The following is a 24,749-nucleotide window of genomic DNA, read 5'->3' as shown; positions in this document are numbered from 1 at the left end:
AAAATTAGGTATGTCCCAGTAAAAAGCCAAAATTGTGTTGAAAAATTGGGTTTTCTGATTTAAGTCTGCCTGTTCCTGAAAGCTGGTGATTTTAGCACCGCAAACCCTTTGTTGATGCCATTTTCAGGGGAAAAAACACAAGCCTTCTTCTGCAGCCCTTTTTCCCATTTTAAAAACAAAACAAAATTTTCACTGTATTTTGGCTAATTTCTTGGCCTCCTTCTGAGTAACCCACGAAGTCTGGGTACCTCTACAATCCCTAGGATGTTGGAAAAAAAGGACGCAAATTTGGCGTATGTAGCTTATGTGAACAAAAAGTTATGAGGGCCTAAGCGCGAACTGCCCCAAATAGCCAAAAAAAGGCTCGGCACAGGAGGGGGAAAAGACCTGGCAGCGAAGGGGTTAACTCATCACACCTAAGAACACTCTGCCTCAAAACTACATTTTGTTGAAATGCTCCGCTTTTGTACTAGTTTGAACGAACACCTTCTCTGTGAGTACATTAGTTGTTTTGGGTCTTCCTTTGATTCTCTTCTGGTGATAATTTTACTTAACATCTTCACATTAGCAGACCAGTTCCGTACAGCTACAAACCTGCTTCTGAAGTGCTAACTGCTTTCTTCTCTGAGTCTGCTGCTGGAGTGATTACTCGTGGTGGGGGTGATGCTGTGCCTTCTGTGGTGGGTACTACCAGCTTCTTTAAGTCATAATATAAATGTTCACCCTCAGTTGTTCTTCAAACACAATAACATTCTGTGTCTCACCATAGTCGCTGACCAACTACAGAGCCAGTGGGGCGGTCCTAAGAAGTCCACAGGGCAATTCCAGTGTTTCTGTCTTCTCTTTCATCTGTTTCTCCATGACTCATATACATAGTGTTTCTTCTATTCAGGACTTGTAATCAGGTTCACAAGGAGGCCTGGGGTCTGCCTAGGCATTCATACTACAGGGTCCTGACACTGCTACATGGGTCCCCGTTACTGCAGCGTCCTCAGTTTGACAGAGCAGTTATGATGTAAGCAGTCTTTTAGTTAGCCAGTGGCAGAGATGCACCCCAGTCAGGCCACTAGCACTGCTGGACACAACGCTTCCTCAGGCATGGACCGCATCTGTCTCTTCTGCTACCTCGGACATGTTGCAGCTGCCACAGGTGGTCCTCCCATTTTCAGCACCTGTTGTGGTCTGGCCAGGCGTGTCTTGTATTTTCTCAGTGAACAGGGTCACCATTCTTTTGACTGTGAGGTGTCTTGGTCTCTGTCTCAGAAGCAGATCAACCACAATGTAGTGACACCTCTAGGTCATGAGACATCCAGTCTTCAGTGCTGGCAGGGCATTGTGGGAGCCACCATCTGGGTCTCGGACATGCAACTTGCTGTATTTCTGTTGTGGGCAGGCCCCTCACTGGTTAAAATGGGTACACTGAACCTCAGTTTTTCAGCAGTGACTTCTGCTCTTTCTGCCCTACCAAATGGCAGCTGGATATGGTACCCCACTGAGGCGAATGGCTAGGGATCTTAGAACAGAGCTGTAGGAAGTTGGCTCTGTATGTGCTATTTCAAAGTAAGGAATAGCATGCACAGAGTCCAAGGGTTCCCCTTAGAGGTAAAATAGTGGTAAAAAGAGATAATACTAATGCTCTATTTTGTGGTAGTGTGGTCGAGCAGTAGGCTTATCCAAGGAGTAGTGTTAAGCATTTGTTGTACATACACATAGACAATAAATGAGGTACACACACTCAGAGACAAATCCAGCCAATAGGTTTTGTTATAGAAAAATATATTTTCTTAGTTTATTTTAAGAACCACAGGTTCAAATTTAACATGTAATATCTTGTTTGAAAGGTATTACAGGTAAGTACATTAGGAACTTTGAATCATTTCAATTGCATGTATACTTTTCAAGTTATTCACAAATAGCTACTTTAAAAGTGGACACAGTGCAATTTTCACAGTTCCTGGGGGAGGTAAGTTTTTGTTAGTTTTACCAGGTAAGTAGGACACTTACAGGGTTCAGTTCTTGGTCCAAGGTAGCCCACCGTCGGGGGTTCAGAGCAACCCCAAAGTCACCACACCAGCAGCTCAGGGCCGGTCAGGTGCAGAGTTCAAAGTGGTGCCCAAAACGCATAGGCTAGAATGGAGAGAAGGGGGTGCCCCGGTTCCGGTCTGCTTGCAGGTAAGTACCCGCGTCTTCGGAGGGCAGACCAGGGGGGTTTTGTAGGGCACTGGGGGGGACACAAGCCCACACAGAAATGTCACCCTCAGCAGCGCGGGGGCGGCCGGGTGCAGTGTAGAAACAAGCGTCGGGTTTGCAATGTTAGTCTATGAGAGATCAACGGATCTCTTCAGCGCTGCAGGCAGGCAAGGGGGGGCTTCCTCGGGGAAACCTCCACTTGGGCAAGGGAGAGGGACTCCTGGGGGTCACTTCTCCAGTGAAAGTCCGGTCCTTCAGGTCCTGGGGGCTGCGGGTGCAGGGTCTTTTCCAGGCGTCGGGACTTAGGTTTCAGAGAGTCGCGGTCAGGGGAAGCCTCGGGATTCCCTCTGCAGGCGGCGCTGTGGGGGCTCAGGGGGGACAGGTTTTGGTACTCACAGTCGGAGAGTAGTCCGGGGGTCCTCCCTGAGGTGTTGGTTCTCCACCAGCCGAGTCGGGGTCGCCGGGTGCAGTGTTGCAAGTCTCACGCTTCTTGCGGGGAGTTGCAGGGGTCTTTAAAGCTGCTCCTTGAAACAAAGTTGCAGTCTTTTTGGAGCAGGTCCGCTGTCCTCGGGAGTTTCTTGTCTTTTTCGAAGCAGGGCAGTCCTCAGAGGATTCAGAGGTCGCTGGTCCCTTGGAAGGCGTCGCTGGAGCAGAGTTCTTTGGAAGGCAGGAGACAGGCCGGTGAGTTTCTGGAGCCAAGGCAGTTGTCGTCTTCTGGTCTTCCTCTGCAGGGGTTTTCAGCTAGGCAGTCCTTCTTCTTGTAGTTTGCAGGAATCTAATTTTCTAGGGTTCAGGGTAGCCCTTAAATACTAAATTTAAGGGCGTGTTTAGGTCTGGGGGGTTAGTAGCCAATGGCTACTAGCCCTGAGGGTGGGTACACCCTCTTTGTGCCTCCTCCCAAGGGGAGGGGGTCACAATCCTAACCCTATTGGGGGAATCCTCCATCTGCAAGATGGAGGATTTCTAAAAGTTAGAGTCACCTCAGCTCAGGACACCTTAGGGGCTGTCCTGACTGGCCAGTGACTCCTCCTTGTTGCTTTCTTTGTTCCCTCCAGCCTTGCCGCCAAAAGTGGGGGCCGTGGCCGGAGGGGGCGGGCAACTCCACTAAGCTGGAGTGCCCTGCTGGGCTGTGACAAAGGGGTGAGCCTTTGAGGCTCACCGCCAGGTGTTACAGCTCCTGCCTGGGGGAGGTGTTAGCATCTCCACCCAGTGCAGGCTTTGTTACTGGCCTCAGAGTGACAAAGGCACTCTCCCCATGGGGCCAGCAACATGTCTCTGGTGTGGCAGGCTGCTGGAACTAGTCAGCCTACACAGACAGTCGGTTAAGTTTCAGGGGGCACCTCTAAGGTGCCCTCTGGGGTGTATTTTGCAATAAAATGTACACTGGCATCAGTGTGCATTTATTGTGCTGAGAAGTTTGATACCAAACTTCCCAGTTTTCAGTGTAGCCATTATGGTGCTGTGGAGTTCGTGTTTGACAGACTCCCAGACCATATACTCTTATGGCTACCCTGCACTTACAATGTCTAAGGTTTTGTTTAGACACTGTAGGGGTACCATGCTCATGTACTGGTACCCTCACCTATGGTATAGTGCAACCTGCCTTAGGGCTGTAAGGCCTGCTAGAGGGGTGACTGACCTATACTTGCATAGGCAGTGAGAGGCTGGCATGGCACCCTGAGGGGAGTGCCATGTCGACTTACTCGTTTTGTTCTCACCAGCACACACAAGCTGGCAAGCAGTGTGTCTGTGCTGAGTGAGAGGTCTCCAGGGTGGCATAAGACATGCTGCAGCCCTTAGAGACCTTCCTTGGCATCAGGGCCCTTGGTACTAGAAGTACCAGTTACAAGGGACTTATCTGGATGCCAGGGTCTGCCAATTGTGGATACAAAAGTACAGGTTAGGGAAAGAACACTGGTGCTGGGGCCTGGTTAGCAGGCCTCAGCACACTTTCAATTGTAAACATAGCATCAGCAAAGGCAAAAAGTCAGGGGGCAACCATGCCAAGGAGGCATTTCCTTACACATCCCCCCCCCAAACGAAAGAGGATGAGACTAACCTTTCCCAAGAGAGTCTTCATTTTCTAAGTGGAAGAACCTGGAAAGGCCATCTGCATTGGCATGGGCAGTCCCAGGTCTGTGTTCCACTATAAAGTCCATTCCCTGTAGGGAGATGGACCACCTCAACAGTTTAGGATTTTCACCTTTCATTTGCATCAGCCATTTGAGAGGTCTGTGGTCAGTTTGAACTAGGAAGTGAGTCCCAAAGAGGTATGGTCTCAGCTTCTTCAGGGACCAAACCACAGCAAAGGCCTCCCTCTCAATGGCACTCCAACGCTGCTCCCTGGGGAGTAACCTCCTGCTAATGAAAGCAACAGGCTGGTCAAGGCCATCATCATTTGTTTGGGACAAAACTGCCCCTATCCCATGTTCAGAGGCATCTGTCTGCACAATGAACTGCTTAGAATAATCTGGAGCTTTTAGAACTGGTGCTGAGCACATTGCTTGTTTCAGGGTGTCAAAGGCTTGTTGGCATTCCACAGTCCAGTTCACTTTCTTGGGCATTTTCTTGTAGGTGAGTTCAGTGAGGGCTGTCACAATGGATCCATATCCCTTCACAAACCTCCTGTAATACCCAGTCAAGCCAAGGAATGCCCTGACTTGAGTCTGGGTTTTTGGAGCTACCCAGTCCAGAATAGTCTGGATCTTGGGTTGGAGTGGCTGAACTTGGCCTCCACCTACAAGGTGGCCCAAGTAAACCACAGTTCCCTGCCCTATCTGGCATTTGGATGCCTTGATAGAGAGGCCTGCAGATTGCAGAGCCTTCAAAACCTTCTTCAGGTGGACCAGGTGATCCTGCCAGGTGGAGCTAAAGACAGCAATATCATCAAGATAAGCTGTGCTAAAGGACTCCAAGCCAGCAAGGACTTGATTCACCAACCTTTGGAAGGTGGCAGGGGCATTCTTTAAACCAAAGGGCATAACAGTAAACTGATAATGCCCATCAGGTGTGGAGAATGCTGTTTTCTCTTTTGCTCCAGGTGCCATTTTTATTTGCCAGTACCCTGCTGTCAAGTCAAAGGTACTTAAGAATTTGGCAGCACCTAATTTATCTATGAGCTCATCAGCTCTAGGAATTGGATGAGCATCTGTCTTGGTGACAGAATTGAGCCCTCTGTAGTCCACACAAAACCTCATCTCTTTCTTTCCATCTTTGGTGTGAGGTTTGGGGACTAAGACCACTGGGCTAGCCCAGGGGCTGTCAGAGCGCTCAATTACTCCAAATTCCAGCATCTTGTGGACTTCCACCTTAATGCTTTCCTTAACATGGTCAGACTGTCTAAAGATTTTGTTTTTGACAGGCATGCTGTCTCCTGTGTCCACATCATGGGTACACAGGTGTGTCTGACCAGGGGTTAAGGAGAAGAGTTCAGGAAACTGTTGTAGGACTCTCCTACAATCAGCTTGCTGTTGGCCAGAGAGGGTGTCTGAGTAGATCACTCCATCTACTGAGCCATCTTTTGGGTCTGATGACAGAAGATCAGGGAGATGTTCACTCTCTGCCTCCTGATCCTCATCTGTTACCATCAACAGATTCACATCAGCCCTGTCATGGAAGAGTTTAAGGCGGTTCACATGGATCACCCTCTTGGGGCTCCTGCTTGTGCCCAGGTCCACCAGGTAGGTGACCTGACTCTTCCTTTCTAGCACTGGGTAAGGGCCACTCCATTTGTCCTGGAGTGCCCTGGGAGCCACAGGCTCCAGAACCCAGACTTTCTGCCCTGGTTGGAACTCAACCAGTGCAGCCTTTTGGTCATACCAAAACTTCTGGAGCTGTTGGCTGGCCTCAAGGTTTTTGGTTGCCTTTTCCATGTACTCTGCCATTCTAGAGCGAAGGCCAAGTACATAGTCCACTATGTCTTGTTTAGGCTCATGAAGAGGTCTCTCCCAGCCTTCTTTAACAAGAGCAAGTGGTCCCCTTACAGGATGACCAAACAGAAGTTCAAAGGGTGAGAATCCTACTCCCTTCTGTGGCACCTCTCTGTAAGCGAAAAGCAGACATGGCAAGAGGACATCCCATCTCCTTTTGAGCTTTTCTGGGAGCCCCATGATCATGCCTTTTAATGTCTTGTTGAATCTCTCAACTAAGCCATTAGTTTGTGGATGGTATGGTGTAGTGAATTTGTAAGTCACTCCACACTCATTCCACATGTGTTTTAGGTATGCTGACATGAAGTTGGTACCTCTGTCAGACACCACCTCCTTAGGGAAACCCACTCTGGTAAAGATACCAATGAGGGCCTTGGCTACTGCAGGGGCAGTAGTCGACCTAAGGGGAATAGCTTCAGGATACCTAGTAGCATGATCCACTACTACTAGGATGTACATATTTCCTGAGGCTGTGGGAGGTTCTAGTGGACCAACTATGTCCACACCCACTCTTTCAAAGGGGACCCCCACCACTGGAAGTGGAATGAGGGGGGCCTTTGGATGCCCACCTGTCTTACCACTGGATTGACAGGTGGGGCAGGAGAGGCAAAACTCCTTAACCTTCTGGGACATATTGGGCCAGTAGAAGTGGTTGACTAACCTCTACCACGTCTTGGTTTGTCCCAAATGCCCAGCAAGGGGAATATCATGGGCTAAGGTCAGAATAAACTCTCTGAACGACTGAGGCACTACCACTCTCCTAGTGGCACCAGGTTTGGGGTCTCTGGCCTCAGTGTACAGGAGTCCATCTTCCCAATAGACCCTATGCGTTCCATTTTTCTTGCCCTTGGACTCTTCAGCAGCTTGCTGCCTAAGGCCTTCAAGAGAGGGACAGGTTTCTTGTCCCTTACACAGCTCCTCCCTTGAGGGTCCCCCTGGGCCTAAGAGCTCAACCTGATAAGGTTCAAGTTCCAAAGGCTCAGTTCCCTCCGAGGGCAGAACTTCTTCCTGAGAAGAGAGGTTCCCTTTTTCTGACTGTGTTGCAGTTGGTCTCCCAACTGACTTTCCTTTTCTCTTGGTAGGCTGGGCCATTTTTCCAGACTCCAGCTCTACTTTTTCACCCTGTGCCTTGCATTGTGCTCTTGTTTTTACACACACCAGTTCAGGGATACCCAGCATGGCTGCATGGGTTTTTAGCTCTACCTCAGCCCATGCTGAGGACTCCAGGTCATTTCCAAGCAGACAGTCTACTGGGATGTTTGAGGAGACCACCACCTGTTTCAGGCCATTGACCCCTCCCCATTCTAAAGTTACCATTGCCATGGGATGTGCTTTAGTTTGATTGTCAGCGTTGGTGACTGTATAAGTTTTTCCAGTCAGGTATTGGCCAGGGGAAACCAGTTTCTCTGTCACCATGGTGACACTGGCACCTGTATCCCTCAGGCCCTCTACACTTGTCCCATTAATAAAGAGCTGCTGCCTGTATTTTTGCATGTTAGGCGGCCAGGCAGCTAGTGTGGCTAAATCCACCCCACCCTCAGAGACTAGAGTAGCTTCAGTGTGGACCCTGATTTGCTCTGGGCACACTGTTGATCCCACTTGGAGACTAGCCATTCCAGTGTTACCTGGATGGGGGTTTGGAGTGGAACTTTTCTTGGGACAGGCCTTGTCTCCAGTTTGGTGTCCAGACTGACTACAGTTTCGACACCAGGCCTTTTTGGGATCAAAGTTTTTACCCTTGTACCCAGGATTGGTTTGTGAAGAGGCTCTGGGCCCACCCTCCTGTGCAGGTTTTTGGGGGCCTGTAGAAGACTCTTTACTATTTTTAGTTTTGGCTGTCTCACCACCTTTCCCCTGGGGAGGTTTTGTGACCCCTTTCTTTTGGTCACCCCCTGTGGAAGTTTTGGACACCCTAGTCTTGACCCAATGGTCCGCCTTCTTTCCCAATTCTTGGGGAGAAATTGGTCCTAGGTCTACCAGATGCTGATGCAGTTTATCATTGAAACAATTACTTAACAGGTGTTCTTTCACAAATAAATTGTACAGCCCATCATAATTACTTACACCACTGCCTTGAATCCAACCATCTAGTGTTTTCACTGAGTAGTCTACAAAGTCAACCCAGGTCTGGCTCGAGGATTTTTGAGCCCCCCTGAATCTAATCCTATACTCGTCAGTGGAGAATCCAAAGCCCTCAATCAGGGTACCCTTCATGAGGTCATAAGATTCTGCATCTTTTCCAGAGAGTGTGAGGAGTCTATCCCTACACTTTCCTGTGAACATTTCCCAAAGGAGAGCACCCCAGTGAGATCTGTTCACTTTTCTGGTTACACAAGCCCTCTCAAAAGCTGTGAACCATTTGGTGATGTCATCACCATCTTCATATTTAGTTACAATCCCTTTAGGGATTTTCAACATGTCAGGAGAATCTCTGACCCTATTTATGTTGCTGCCACCATTGATGGGTCCTAGGCCCATCTCTTGTCTTTCCCTCTCTATGGCTAGGATCTGTCTTTCCAAAGCCTATCTTTTGGCCATCCTGGCTAACTGGATGTCCTCTTCACTGGAGTTATCCTCAGTGATTTCAGAGGTGTTGGTCTCTCCTGTGAGGGAACCAGCATCTCTGACTATTATTTTTGGAGTCAGGGTTTGAGAGACCCTGTTCTCCCTAGATAGGACTGGTAGGGGGGAATTGTCCTCCAAGTCACTATCCTCTTCCTCTGAGTTGCCACCCTCAGAGGGGTTGGCCTTTTCAAACTCTGCCAAAAGCTCCTGGAGCTGTATTTTGGTAGGTTTGGGGCCTATGGTTATTTTCTTTAGTTTACAGAGTGACCTTAGCTCTCTCATCTGTAGATGGAGGTAAGGTGTGGTGTCGAGTTCCACCACAGTCACATCTGTGCTAGACATTTTGCTTCTAAAAGTTGGAATACTTTTTAAGAATCTAAAACTGGTTCTAGAATCTAATTCAAACTTTTACCAAACTTTTAAACTCTAAAAGAAATGCTAACAGGGACTAACACAAGGCCCTAGCAGGACTTTAAAGAATTTAGAAAACTTTTCAAATTGCAAAAATCAATTTCTAATGACAATTTTGAATTTTTTGTCGTGTGATCAGGTATTGGCTGAGTAATCCAGCAAATGCAAAGTCTTGTACCCCACCGCTGATCCACCAATGTAGGAAGTTGGCTCTGTATGTGCTATTTCAAAGTAAGGAATAGCATGCACAGAGTCCAAGGGTTCCCCTTAGAGGTAAAATAGTGGTAAAAAGAGATAATACTAATGCTCTATTTTGTGGTAGTGTGGTCGAGCAGTAGGCTTATCCAAGGAGTAGTGTTAAGCATTTGTTGTACATACACATAGACAATAAATGAGGTACACACACTCAGAGACAAATCCAGCCAATAGGTTTTGTTATAGAAAAATATATTTTCTTAGTTTATTTTAAGAACCACAGGTTCAAATTTAACATGTAATATCTTGTTTGAAAGGTATTGCAGGTAAGTACATTAGGAACTTTGAATCATTTCAATTGCATGTATACTTTTCAAGTTATTCACAAATAGCTACTTTAAAAGTGGACACAGTGCAATTTTCACAGTTCCTGGGGGAGGTAAGTTTTTGTTAGTTTTACCAGGTAAGTAGGACACTTACAGGGTTCAGTTCTTGGTCCAAGGTAGCCCACCGTCGGGGGTTCAGAGCAACCCCAAAGTCACCACACCAGCAGCTCAGGGCCGGTCAGGTGCAGAGTTCAAAGTGGTGCCCAAAACGCATAGGCTAGAATGGAGAGAAGGGGGTGCCCCGGTTCCGGTCTGCTTGCAGGTAAGTACCCGCGTCTTCGGAGGGCAGACCAGGGGGGTTTTGTAGGGCACCGGGGGGGACACAAGCCCACACAGAAATTTCACCCTCAGCAGCGCGGGGGCGGCCGGGTGCAGTGTAGAAACAAGCGTCGGGTTTGCAATGTTAGTCTATGAGAGATCAACGGATCTCTTCAGCGCTGCAGCCAGGCAAGGGGGGGCTTCCTCGGGGAAACCTCCACTTGGGCAAGGGAGAGGGACTCCTGGGGGTCACTTCTCCAGTGAAAGTCCGGTCCTTCAGGTCCTGGGGGCTGCGGGTGCAGGGTCTTTTCCAGGCGTCGGGACTTAGGTTTCAGAGAGTCGCGGTCAGGGGAAGCCTCGGGATTCCCTCTGCAGGCGGCGCTGTGGGGGCTCAGGGGGGACAGGTTTTGGTACTCACAGTCGGAGAGTAGTCCGGGGGTCCTCCCTGAGGTGTTGGTTCTCCACCAGCCGAGTCGGGGTCGCCGGGTGCAGTGTTGCAAGTCTCACGCTTCTTGCGGGGAGTTGCAGGGGTCTTTAAAGCTGCTCCTTGAAACAAAGTTGCAGTCTTTTTGGAGCAGGTCCGCTGTCCTCGGGAGTTTCTTGTCTTTTTCGAAGCAGGGCAGTCCTCAGAGGATTCAGAGGTCGCTGGTCCCTTGGAAGGCGTCGCTGGAGCAGAGTTCTTTGGAAGGCAGGAGACAGGCCGGTGAGTTTCTGGAGCCAAGGTAGTTGTCGTCTTCTGGTCTTCCTCTGCAGGGGTTTTCAGCTAGGCAGTCCTTCTTCTTGTAGTTTGCAGGAATCTAATTTTCTAGGGTTCAGGGTAGCCCTTAAATACTAAATGTAAGGGCGTGTTTAGGTCTGGGGGGTTAGTAGCCAATGGCTACTAGCCCTGAGGGTGGGTACACCCTCTTTGTGCCTCCTCCCAAGGGGAGGGGGTCACAATCCTAACCCTATTGGGGGAATCCTCCATCTGCAAGATGGAGGATTTCTAAAAGTTAGAGTCACCTCAGCTCAGGACACCTTAGGGGCTGTCCTGACTGGCCAGTGACTCCTCCTTGTTGCTTTCTTTGTTCCCTCCAGCCTTGCCGCCAAAAGTGGGGGCCGTGGCCGGAGGGGGCGGGCAACTCCACTAAGCTGGAGTGCCCTGCTGGGCTGTGACAAAGGGGTGAGCCTTTGAGGCTCACCGCCAGGTGTTACAGCTCCTGCCTGGGGGAGGTGTTAGCATCTCCACCCAGTGCAGGCTTTGTTACTGGCCTCAGAGTGACAAAGGCACTCTCCCCATGGGGCCAGCAACATGTCTCTGGTGTGGCAGGCTGCTGGAACTAGTCAGCCTACACAGACAGTCGGTTAAGTTTCAGGGGGCACCTCTAAGGTGCCCTCTGGGGTGTATTTTGCAATAAAATGTACACTGGCATCAGTGTGCATTTATTGTGCTGAGAAGTTTGATACCAAACTTCCCAGTTTTCAGTGTAGCCATTATGGTGCTGTGGAGTTCGTGTTTGACAGACTCCCAGACCATATACTCTTATGGCTACCCTGCACTTACAATGTCTAAGGTTTTGTTTAGACACTGTAGGGGTACCATGCTCATGCACTGGTACCCTCACCTATGGTATAGTGCACCCTGCCTTAGGGCTGTAAGGCCTGCTAGAGGGGTGACTGACCTATACTTGCATAGGCAGTGAGAGGCTGGCATGGCACCCTGAGGGGAGTGCCATGTCGACTTACTCGTTTTGTTCTCACCAGCACACACAAGCTGGCAAGCAGTGTGTCTGTGCTGAGTGAGAGGTCTCCAGGGTGGCATAAGACATGCTGCAGCCCTTAGAGACCTTCCTTGGCATCAGGGCCCTTGGTACTAGAAGTACCAGTTACAAGGGACTTATCTGGATGCCAGGGTCTGCCAATTGTGGATACAAAAGTACAGGTTAGGGAAAGAACACTGGTGCTGGGGCCTGGTTAGCAGGCCTCAGCACACTTTCAATTGTAAACATAGCATCAGCAAAGGCAAAAAGTCAGGGGGCAACCATGCCAAGGAGGCATTTCCTTACAAGAGGCTGCTGTCTAACATTGATCTACCACAGAGTGATGTGCTACGTGTCTGAAAAACTGTTTCAGGACCTTGACAGTTTTATTAAGTGCTGTATAAACAGCTATATCATACCACACACAAAATCCACAACAGCATCCTGAAAGATCAGGAAAGTGGAATGCGTGACTGTCTCACAGGCAACAATGGATGGCTGATAATGGACTTTGCTTGAATGGTGAAGAAATCAATATCCTGGTCTTTCGTCTTCTTGACCGGGGGTTCTTTCCCCAACTGGGTTCTCAATGCCCCTCAGTGCCTTAAACACTGGGTTATCTTTTGATATAACTTTCTATGACAGTAACATAGTGTTCTATCTCTATTGCTAGAACAATCTACTTACAATAAGACCGGATCAGCCTGCCACTTTCCAGCATTGACAATTCCAATGAAGGGTACAGCGGGATCCACCAAAAACTAAAGTAAACTTCAGAGACTGTAAATCTTTGCTGCAGACTCATGCTCAGCCTTAAGAGATATGATCACTTCAGCTGACACTGGAGCACTCAGGCTTAAGCCACCCCGGCTGTATACTAATGTTGACTTTAAAATTTCAGCCTGGTGCACAAGGCCATTCATGGCAAAACATTAAATTATCATTCAACCCCCCCACTCCCACCCCCCTTAGCACTATGCCATCTGGTCAGATGCCTAAGGCTGGCTTACAATATATGACGAGGTACAAATAGTTTGGGTGTATATGCCAAAGCCACAGATGAAGACAGATCTATGTACCCTTATAAACAAGATTTAGTCACATGTGGAGGGCTGTGCAATGATTTAAGGAAAACAATGTAACCTAGAGACCAACCTAAGCTATTAAATGAGACTTTTCCAAGGGCAACTTTCAGACATAAATAAGGGTACTATTTTAAAATAATCAACAGAGCATCCAGCGAGCTGTGTGAAAGGTGGCCTACAGCCTGTAAAATATAAAAAGAGTACACAGTGAGTTAAATATCTCAGGAGAAATTCCATTCAATTTGGGAAGGCATATTTCTGCTGGAAATCTTTGTTGGTTCAATAAATAGTGATGGTCATCCAAGGAATGATTTGATACAGTTGTAAATCTTAACGCAAACATCTAACTAATAACCAATACAAGTACGAAAGAAGCCTGTTGAGAAGGGACAGAACAGCAGTGTTTTTTATTTTATTTTTTAGAACATCTCTTAACCCTGTATTTCCAATGATCTAAGCTTTAGACTCAGTTTGATATGATTTGTGGCAGGTTTTGTGGTTTTTATCACCTGAGGGATAGGAGTGTACATGATTGGATGAATGTTTATAGAAAGTATATAATGCCTCTTTATAGCTGGTTTAGAATATTATTATTGTTTTAAAACATTTGTGATTGTAATAAACATGTTTTGCTATATAAGTCTGGCTCCTGTGTATTGTATGCAGAACCAAGGAATGTAATGTAATTGCAAAGAAAAGGCTGTCCTTAACTTGAAATTATCTTACCAATAGTAGTGAGACTAAATGAAATGAGGATGGTCTGGACATTAGCCCTAATTATGCTGGGGAAGTAGTAATAAAAGGATAAAATAGACATTGGGATACCAACATCTCTTCTTACTTTTGATCCAAGGTCCGTTTTTTCTAGGTTCACTCAGTGATTTTGGCATAATCTACGTACACAAGATTCCTACCTTTTGACCGCTTACGGCCTTGAGGCCAACTTCAGAATATTCTATAAACATCTAAAGATCTACCTCTTCCAAAAGGTTTAGGAATTTGAATGATTTCTTTAATTCTAAATGCTAATCTACATACTTCAACTTCATTATTCACCAAAAACTTTGTAGCATTAGTTGGTTGCATTAGAGCTTTACAAAAACAAAATGTTGTTCGGAGGGAAGGGTTTGACGTGGTGAAAAAAACTTACTAGATACAAGTCTAGAAATCTGTCTGATTTATGTTTGCATGTCCTTTTAATGAGTAGATTAATATAAAAGCCCACAAAAATAATAGTGGAAGAGAAACTTCTAGTTACATATGCTAAACGTACCATATAATGTGTAGCTTGTGTGATTAAAAATAATTACCTATAAGGGGCCTTTTAATATTGAGCCACACATTTTTTGTAGTTGCTTTATCCCTTTTCCTTCAGGCTGGTGGGCAACAACAATATACCTTCAAACATTTTCCTTTGGCTTCTGGACTAGTGTGCAGCATGCTCACTCAAGGGAAATGACTAGGTAGAACAGTACTTTATTTTATTGCAGATGTATTTTGTATTTCATGATTTTATCAATGCTCAATCTCAGGTCCATTTTTTTATTTATTTTGAATTTAAAGAAGTTTGTATTGGTTGATTGTGATATTACTGATTTCATGTTATTAATCTACAGACTATGATATCACTGATTTTATCCTGGTAATCCAATTTTAATGTTCTCGTAAATTGTTATTTTAAATAACGATCAACAATATAAAATGACTACTACTGGTGTGAGGTATGTAGACTATAGAACATTAAATTCCTGTTTAAGTCAAATTCCTAGATACGGACCATACAGTATGTGAATCACACTGTGAGACAAACTGTAAACAGCAAATCTGCAGACCTAGCAAATCATCTGCATTTCAAGTTAATCACCCACAGACCTGCAAAATCTGTCTCTAACCAGCATTTACTGAGACCTGTCTGTCAGTGTAAGTGTGGGAGGGACTAACTTCTCATCACTTATTAATGGTGTGATATTAGCTTGTCCCCAGGGAGTTACTGCAGCTCATTTCACTCATTGTCAGTCATTGTGTGATGTGATCACCCACCTCGGGCCGATGATGAAGCATGCCACCAACTTGGTTGGTGGGTGAGGGGTCTTTTTCACATAACCTAAGTGCGTTTCTTTTCACAATTTTTGTGTTTGGCACATCACAGACGTATGTGGACACATCAAAATGATACATTACAAAACTACCTGTGTTTGGGGGGGTAGGGGGCACCTATGTTTTTGGTCCTGGGTACGGCCTTCATCTAGGGAAGCCTACCAAACCCAGACATTTTTTAAAACTAGACACCCCAAGGAATCTAGGGAGGTGTGGCTTGCGTGGATCCCCCAACATTTTCTTACCCAGACTCCTCTGTAAACCTCCAAATTTGCTTAAAAAAGCATATTTTCCTGACTTTTCTTAGTAGGATCACCGCTCCAACACAAAATTCCTACTCCCCAGTGTTCACCTCAGTCTCCCAAGTAAAATGACACCTCACTTATGTGGGTCCCCAAAGCAGAGTCAGCCTAAAGATGTATAAAAGAAGAATATGTCCTTATAAACTCGCTGTGCTATCCCCTCTATCTCTACAAGTTTTGGGCCTTATTCTGTTGCAGGCACCTGGCCCACCCACACAAGTGAGGTATCATTTTTACCGGGAGACTTGGGGGAACGCTGGGTGGAAGGAAATTTGTGCCTCCTCTCAGATTCCAGAACTTTCTGTCACCGAAATGTGAGGAAAATGTGTTTTTTTAGCCAAATTTTGAGGTTTGCAAATGATTCTGGGTAACAGAACCTGGTCAGAGCCCCACAAGTCACCCCATCTTGGATTCCCCTAGGTCTCTAGTTTTCAAAAATGCACAGGTTTGGTAGGTTTCGCTAGGTGCCGGCTGAGCTAGAGGCCAAAATCTACAGGTAGGCACTTTGCAAAAAACAGCTCTGTTTTCTGTCAAAAAATGGGATGTGTACACGTTGTGTTTTGGGACATTTCCTGTCGCGGGTGCTAGGCCTACCCACACAAGTGAGGTATCATTTTTATCGGCAGACTTGGGGGAACGCTGAGAGCAAGGAAATTTGTGGCTCCTCTTAGATTCCAGAACTTTCTGTCACCATAATGTGAGGAAAATGTGTTTTTTTTGCCAGATTTTGAGGTTTGCAAAAGATTCTGGGTAACAGAACCTGGTCAGAGCCTCACAAGTCACCCCATCTTGGATTCCCCATGGTCTCTAGTTTTCAAAAATGCACAGATTTGGTAGGTTTCCCTAGGTGCCGGCTGAGCTAGAGGCCAAAATCTACAGGTAGGCACTTTGCAAAAAACAGCTCTGTTTTATGTCAGAAAATGGGATGTGTCCACGTTGTGTTTTGGGACATTTCCTGTCGCGGGCGCTAGGCCTTCCCACACAAGTGAGGTATCATTTTTATCGGCAGACTTGGGGGAACGCTGGGTGGAAGGACATTTGTGGCTCCTCTCAGATTCCAGAACTTTCTGTCACCATAATGTGAGGAAAATGTTTTTTTTTTAGCCAGATTTTGAGGTTTGCAAAGGATTCTGGGTAACAGAACCTGGTCAGAGCCCCACAAGTCACTCCATCTTGGATTCCCCTAGGTCTCTAGTTTTCAAAAATGCACAGGTTTGGTAGGTTTCCCTAGGTGCCGGCTGAGCTAGAGTCCAAAATCTACAGGTAGGCACTTTGCAAAAAACAGCTCTGTTTTCTGTGAAAAAACGGGATGTGTCCACCTTGTGTTTTGGGGCATATCCTGTCGCGTGCGCTAGGCCTACCCACACAAGTGAGGTATAATTTTTATCGGGAGACTTGGGGGAAAGCTGGGTGGGTGGAAGGAAATTTGTGGCTCCTCTCAGATTCCAGAACTTTCTGTCTCCGAAATGACAGGAAAAAGTGTTTTTTTAGCCAAATTTTGAGGTTTGCAAAGGATTCTGGGTAACAGAACCTGGTCAGAGCCCCACAAGTTACCCCATCTTGGATTCCCCTAGGTGACTAGTTTTCAAAAATGCGCAGGTTTGCTAGGTTTCCCCAGGTGCCGGCTGACCTAGAGGCCAAAATCCACAGCTAGGCACTTTGTGAAAAAACAGCTCTTTTTTCTTTCTGAAAATGTGATGTGTCCACTTTGTGTTTTGGGGCATATCCTGTCACGGGCGCTAGGCCTACCCACACAAGTGAGGTATCATTTTTATCGGGAGACTTGGGGGAACATAGAATAGAAAAACAAGTGTTATTGCCCCTTGTCTTTCCCTACATTTTTTCCTTCCAAATGTAAGACAGTGTGTAAAAAAGAAGTCTATTTGAGAAATGCCCTGTAATTCACATGCTAGTATGGGCATCCCGGAATTCAGAGATGTGCAAATAACCACTGCTCCTCAACACCTTGTCTTGTGCCCATTTTGGAAATACAAAGGTTTTCTTGATAGCTATTTTTTACTCTTTATATTTCAGCAAATTAATTGCTGTATACCCGGTATAGAATGAAAACCCACTGCAGGGTGCAGATCATTTATTGGCTCTGGGTACCTAGAGTTCTTGATGAACCTACAAGCCCTATATATCCCCGAAACCAGAAGAGTCCAGCAGATGTAACGGTATATTGCTCTAAAAAATCTGACATTGCAGGAAAAAGTTACAGAGTAAAACGTAGAGAAAAATTGCAGATTTTTTCACCTCAATTTCAATATTTATTTTTTCAGTTGTTATTTTCTGTAGGAAACCCTTGTAGGATCTACACAAATTACCCCTTGCTGAATTCAGAATTTTGTCTACTTTTCAGAAATGTTGCGGTTTCTGGGATCCAGCATTGGTTTCATGCCCATTTCTGTCACTGACTGGAAGGAGGCTGAAAGCACAAAAAATCGTAAAAATGAGGTATGTCCCAGTAAAAAGCCAAAATTGTGTTGAAAAATTGGGTTTTCTGATTCAAGTCTGCCTGTTCCTGAAAGCTGGTGATTTTAGCACCGCAAACCCTTTGTTGATGCCATTTTCAGGGAAAAAAACACAAGCCTTCTTCTGCAGCCCTTTTTCCAATTTTTTTAAAAAAACTAAATTTTCACTGTATTTTGGCTAATTTCTTGGCCTCCTTCTGGGGAACCCACAAAGTCTGGTTACCTCTAGAATCCCTAGGATGTTGGAAAAAAAGGACGCAAATGTGGCGTGGGTAGCTTATGTGAACAAAAAGTTATGAGGGCCTAAGCGCGAACTGCCCCAAATAGCCAAAAAAAGGCTCGGCACAGGAGGGGGAAAAGGCTTGGCAGCGAAGGGGTTAACTGAGCACACCTACGAACACTCTGCCTCAAAACTACATTTTGTTGAAATGCTCCGCTTTTGTACTAGTTTGAACGAACACCTTCTCTGTGAGTACATTAGTTGTTTTGGGTCTTCCTTTGATTCTCTTCTGGTGATAATTTTACTTAACATCTTCACATTAGCAGACCAGTTCCGTACAGCTACAAACCTGCTTCTGAAGTGCTAACCGCTTTCTTCTCTGAGTCTGCTGCTGGAGTGATTACTCGTGGTGGGGGTGATGCTGTGCCTTCTGTGGTGGGTACTACCAGCTTCTTTAAGTCATAACAATAATGTTCCACCTCAGTTGTTCTTCAAACACAATAACATTCTGTGTCTCACCATAGTCGCTGACCAACTACAGAGCCAGTGGGGCGGTCCTAAGAAGTCCACAGGGCAATTCCAGTGTTTCTGTCTTCTCTTTCATCTGTTTCTCCATGACTCATATACATAGTGTTTCTTCTATTCAGGACTTGTAATCAAGTTCACAAGGAGGCCTGGGGTCTGCCTAGGCATTCATACTACAGGGTCCTGACACTGCTACATGGGTCCCCGTTACTGCAGCGTCCTCAGTTTGACAGAGCAGTTATGATGTAAGCAGTCTTTTAGTTAGCCAGTGGCAGAGATGCACCCCAGTCAGGCCACTAGCACTGCTGGACACAACGCTTCCTCAGGCATGGACCGCATCTGTCTCTTCTGCTACCTCGGACATGTTGCAGCTGCCACAGGTGGTCCTCCCATTTTCAGCACCTGTTGTGGTCTGGCCAGGCGTGTCTTGTATTTTCTCAGTGAACAGGGTCACCATTCTTTCGACTGTGAGGTGTCTTGGTCTCTGTCTCAGAAGCAGATCAACCACAATGTAGTGACACCTCTAGGTCATGAGACATCCAGTCTTCAGTGCTGGCAGGGCATTGTGGGAGCCACCATCTGGGTCTCGGCCATGCAACTCGCTGTATTTCTGTTGTGGGCAGGCCCCTCACTGGGTAAAATGGGTACACTGAACCTCAGTTTTTCAGCAGTGACTTCTGCTCTTTATGCCCTACCAAATGGCAGCTTGATATGGTACCCCACTGAGGCGAATGGCTAGGGATCTTAGAACAGAGCCTGCTGTCTAACATTGGTCTACCACAGAGTGATGTGCTACATGCCTGAAAAACTGTTTCAGGACCTTGTCAGTTATATTAAGTGCTGTATAAACAGCTATATCATACCAGACACAAAATCCATAACAGCATCCTGAAAGATCAGGAAGTGGAATGCGTGACTGTCTCACGGGCAACAATGGATGGCTGATAATGGGCTTTGCTTAAATGGTGAAGAAATCAATATCCTGGTCTTTCGTCTTTTTGACCGGGGGTTCTTTCCACAACTGGGTTCTCAATGCCCCTCAGTGCCTTAAACACTGGGTTATCTTTTGATATAACTTTCTATGACAGTAACATAGTGTTCTATCTCTATTGCTAGAACAATCTACTGCCAATAAGACCGGATCAGCCTGCCACTTTCCAGCATTGACAATTCCAATGAAGGGTACAGCAGGATCCACCAAAAACTAAAGTAAACTTCAGAGACTGTAAATCTTTGCTGCAAACTCATTCTCAGCCTTAAGAGATATGATCACTTCAGCTGACACTGGAGCACTCAGGCTTAAGCCACCCCGGCTGTATACTAATGTTGACTTTAAAATTCTCATCCTGGTGCACAAGGCCATTCATGGCAAAACATTAAATTATCATTCAACCCCCCCCCTCCCGCCCCCCTTAGCACTATGCCATCTGGTCAGATGCCTAAGGTTGGCTTACAATATATGACGAGGTACAAATAGTTTGGGTGTATATGCCAAAGCCACAGATGAAGACAGATATATGTACCCTTATAAACAAGATTTTGTCATATGTGGAGGGCTGTGCAATGATTTAAGGAAAACAATGTAACCTAGAGACCAACCTAAGCTATTAAATGAGACTTTTCCAAGGGCAACTTTCAGACATAAATAAGGGTACTATTTTAAAATAATCAACAGAGCATCCAGCGAGCTGTGTGAAAGGTGGCCTACAGCCTGTAAAATATAAAAAGAGTACACAGTGAGTTAAATACCTCAGGAGAGATTCCATTCAATTTGGGAAGGCATGTTTCTGCTGGAAATCTTTGTTGGTTCAATAAATAGTGATGGTCATCCAAGGAATGATTTGATACAGTTGTAAATCTTAACGCAAACATCTAACTAATAACCAATACAAATAGGAAAGAAGCCTGTTGAGAAGGGACAGAACAGCAGTGTTTTTATTTTTTTTTTATTATTTTTTTTAGAACATCTCTTAACCCTGTATTTCCAATGATCTAAGCTTTAGACTCAGTTTGATATGATTTGTGGCAGGTTTTGTGGTTTTTATCACCTGAGGGATAGGAGTGTACATGATTGGATGAATGTTTATAGAAAGTATATAATGCCTCTTTATAGCTGTTTTAGAATATAATTATTGTTTTAAAACATTTGTGATTGTAATAAACATTTGTTGCTATATAAGTCTGGCTCCTGTGTATTGTATGCAGAACCAATGAATGTAATGTAATTGCAAAGAAAAGGCTGTCCCTAACTTGAAATTATGTTACCAATAGTAGTGAGACTAAATGAAATGAGGATGATCTGGACATTAGCCCTCATTATGCTGGGGAAGTAGTAATAAAAGGATAAAATAGACATTGGGATACCAAAATCTCTTCTTACTTTTGATCCAAGGTCCCTTTTTTCTAGGTTCATTCAGTGATTTTGGCATAATCTACGTACACAAGATTCATACCTTTTGACCGTTTTCCCTGTGCCTTGAGGCCAACTTCAGAATATTCTATAAACATCTAAAGATCTACCTCTTCCAAAAGGTTTAGGAATTTGAATGATTTCTTTAATTCTAAATGCTAATCTACATACTTCAACTTCATTATTCACCAAAAACTTTGTAGCATTAGTTGGCTGCATTAGAGCTTTACAAAAACAAAATGTTGTTCGGAGGGAAGGGTTTGACGTGGTGAAAAAAACTTACTAGATACAAGTCTAGAAATCTGTCTGATTTATGTTTGCATGTCCTTTTAATGAGTGGATTAATATAAAAGCCCACAAAAATAATAGTGGAAGAGAAACTTCTAATTACATATGCTAAACGTACCGTATAATGTGTAGCTTGTGTGATTAAAAATAATTACCTATAAGGAGCCTTTTGATATTGAGCCACACATTTTTTGTAGTTGCTTTATCCCTTTTCCTTCAGGCTGGTGGGCAACAACAATATACCTTCAAACCTTTTCCTTTGGCTTCTGGACTAGTGTGCAGCATGCTCACTCAAGGGAAATGACGAGGTAGAACAGTACTTTATTTTATTGGAGATGCATTTTGTATTTCATGATTTTATCAATGCTCAATCTCGGGTCCATTTTTTTTGTTATTTTGAATTTAAAGAAGTTTGTATTGGTTGATTGTGATATTACTGATTTCATGTTATTAATCTACAGACTATGATATCACTGATTTTATCCTGTTAATCCAATTTTAATGTTCTCGTAAATTGTTATTTTAAATAACGATCAACAATATAAAATGACTACTACTGGTGTGAGGTATGTAGACTATAGAACATTAAATTCCTGTTTAAGTCAAATTCCTAGATACGGACCATTCAGTATGTGAATCACACTGTGAGACAAACTGTAAACAGCAAATCTGCAGACCTAGCAAATCATCTGCATTTCAAGTTAATCACCCACAGACCTGCAAAATCTGTCTCTAACCAGCATTTACTGAGACCTGTCTGTCAGTGTAAGTGTGGGCGGGACTAACTTCTCATCACTTATTAATGGTGTGATATTAGCTTGTCCCCAGGGAGTTACTGCAGCTCATTTCACTCATTGTCAGTCATTGTGTGATGTGATCACCCACCTCGGGCCGATGATGAAGCATGCCACCAACTTGGTTGGTGGGTGAGGGGTCTTTTTCACATAACCTAAGTGTGTTTCTTTTCACAATTTTTGTGTTAGGCACATCACAGACGTATGTGGACACATCAAAATGATACATTACAAAACTACCTGTGTTTGGTGGGGGGAGGGGGCACCTATGTTTTTGGTCCTGGGTGTGGCTTAATCTAGGGAAACCTACCAAACCCAGACATTTTTTAAAACTAGACACCCCAAGGAATCTAGGGAGGTGTGGCTTGTGTGGATCCCCCAACATTTTCTTACCCAGACTCCTCTGTAAACCTCAAAATTTGCTTAAAAAAGCATATTTTCCTGACTTTTCTTAGTAGAATCACCGCTCCAACACAAAATTCCTACTCCCCAGTGTTCACCTCAGTCTCCCAAGTAAAATGACACCTCACTTATGTGGGTCCCCAAAGCAGAGTCAGCCTAAAGATGTATAAAAGAAGAATATGTCCTTATAAACTCGCTGTGCTATCCCCTCTATCTCTACAAGTTTTGGGCCTTATTCTGTTGCAGGCACCTGGCCCACCCACACAAGTGAGGTATCATTTTTACCGGGAGACTTGGGGGAACGCTGGGTGGAAGGAAATTTGTGCCTCCTCTCAGATTCCAGAACTTTCTGTCACCGAAATGTGACGAAAATGTATTTTTTTAGCCAAATTTTGAGGTTTGCAAATGATTCTGGGTAACAGAACCTGGTCAGAGCCCCACAAATCACCCCATCTTGGATTCCCCTAGTCTCTAGTTTTCAAAAATGCACAGGTTTGGTAGGTTTCGCTAGGTGCCGGCTGAGCTAGAGGCCAAAATCTACATGTAGGCACTTTGCAAAAAACAGCTCTGTTTTCTGTCAAAAAATGGGATGTGTCCACGTTGTGTTTTGGGACATTTCCTGTCGCGGGCGTTAGGCCTACCCACACAAGTGAGGTATCATTTTTATCGGCAGGCTTGGGGGAACGCTGGGTGGAAGGACATTTGTGGCTCCTCTTAGATTCCAGAACTTTCTGTCACCATAATGTGAGGAAAATGTGTTTTTTTTAGCCAGATTTTGAGGTTTGCAAAGGATTCTGGGTAACAGAACCTGGCCAGAGCCCCACAAGTCACCCCATCTTGGATTCCCCATGGTCTCTAGTTTTCAAAAATGCACAGGTTTGGTAGGTTTCCCTAGGTGACAGCTGAGCTAGAGGCCAAAATCTACAGGTAGGCACTTTGCAAAGAACAGCTCTGTTTTCTGTCAGAAAATGGGATGTGTCCACGTTGTGTTTTGGGACATTTCCTGTCGCGGGCGCTAGGCCTACCCACACAAGTGAGGTATCATTTTTATCGGCAGGCTTGGGGGAACGCTGGGTGGAAGGAAATTTGTGGCTCCTCTCAGATTCCAGAACTTTCTGTCACCATAATGTGAGGAAAATGTGTTTTTTTTAGCCAGATTTTGAGGTTTGCAAAGGATTCTGGGTAACAGAACCTGGTCAGAGCCCCACAAGTCACTCCATCTTGGATTCCCCTAGGTCTCTAGTTTTCAAAAATGCACAGGTTTGGTAGGTTTCCCTAGGTGCCGGCTGAGCAAGAGGCCAAAATCTACAGGGAGGCACTTTGCAAAAAACAGCTCTGTTTTCTGTGAAAAAATGGGATGTGTCCACGTTGTGTTTTGGGGCATATCCTGTCGCGGGCGCTAGGCCTACCCACACAAGTGAAGTACCATTTTTATCGGGAGACTTAGGGGAAATCTGGGTGGAAAGAAATTTGTGGCTTCTCTCAGATTCCAGAACTTTCTGTCACCGAAATGACAGGAAAAAGTGTTTTTTTAGCCAACATTTGAGGTTTGCAAAGGATTCTGGGTAACAGAACCTGGTCAGAGCCCCACAAGTCACCCCATCTTGGATTCCCCTAGGTGTCTAGTTTTCAAAAATGCGCAGGTTTGCTAAGTTTCCCCAGGTGCCGCCTGAGCTAGATGCCAAAATCCACAGCTAGGCACTTAGTAAAAAACAGCTCTGTTTTCTTTCTGAATATGTGATGTGTCCACGTCGTGTTTTGGGACATTTCCTGTTGCGGGTGCTAGGCCTACCCACACAAGTGAGGTATCATTTTTATCGGCAGACTTGGGGGAACGCTGGGTGGAAGGAAATTTGTGGCTCCTCTCAGATTCCAGAACTTTCTGTCACCATAATGTGAGGAAAATATGTTTTTGTAGCCACATTTTGAGGTTTGCAAAGGATTCTGGGTAACAGAACCTGGTCAGAGCCCCACAAGTCACCCCATCTTGGATTCCCCATGGTTTCTAGTTTTCAAAAATGCACAGGTTTGGTAGGTTTCCCTAGGTGCCAGCTGAGCTAGAGGCCAAAACCTTCAGGTAGGCACTTTGCAAAAAACAGCTCTGTTTTCTGTCAGAAAATGGGATGTGTCCACGTTGTGTTTTGGGGCATGTCCTGTCGCGGGCGCTAGGTCTACCCACACAAGTGAGGTACCATTTTTATCGGGAGACTTGGGGGAATGCTGGGTGGATGGAAATTTGTGGCTCCTCTCAGATTCCAGAACTTTCTGTCACCGAAATGACAGGAAAAAGTGTTTTTGTAGCCAAATTTTGAGGTTTGCAAAAGATTCTGAGGAACAGAACCTGGTCAGAGCCCCCACAAGTCACCCCATCTTGTATTCCCCTAGGTGTCTAGTTTTCAAAAATGCGCAGGTTTGCTAGGTTTCCCCAGGTGCCGGATGAGCTAGAGGCCAAAATCCACAGCTAGGCACTTTGTAAAAA

This window comes from Pleurodeles waltl, chromosome 4_1, assembly GCF_031143425.1.
Source record: "Pleurodeles waltl isolate 20211129_DDA chromosome 4_1, aPleWal1.hap1.20221129, whole genome shotgun sequence".
NCBI classification, from domain to species: domain Eukaryota; kingdom Metazoa; phylum Chordata; class Amphibia; order Caudata; family Salamandridae; genus Pleurodeles; species Pleurodeles waltl.
This window is presented reverse-complemented; position numbering follows the sequence as displayed.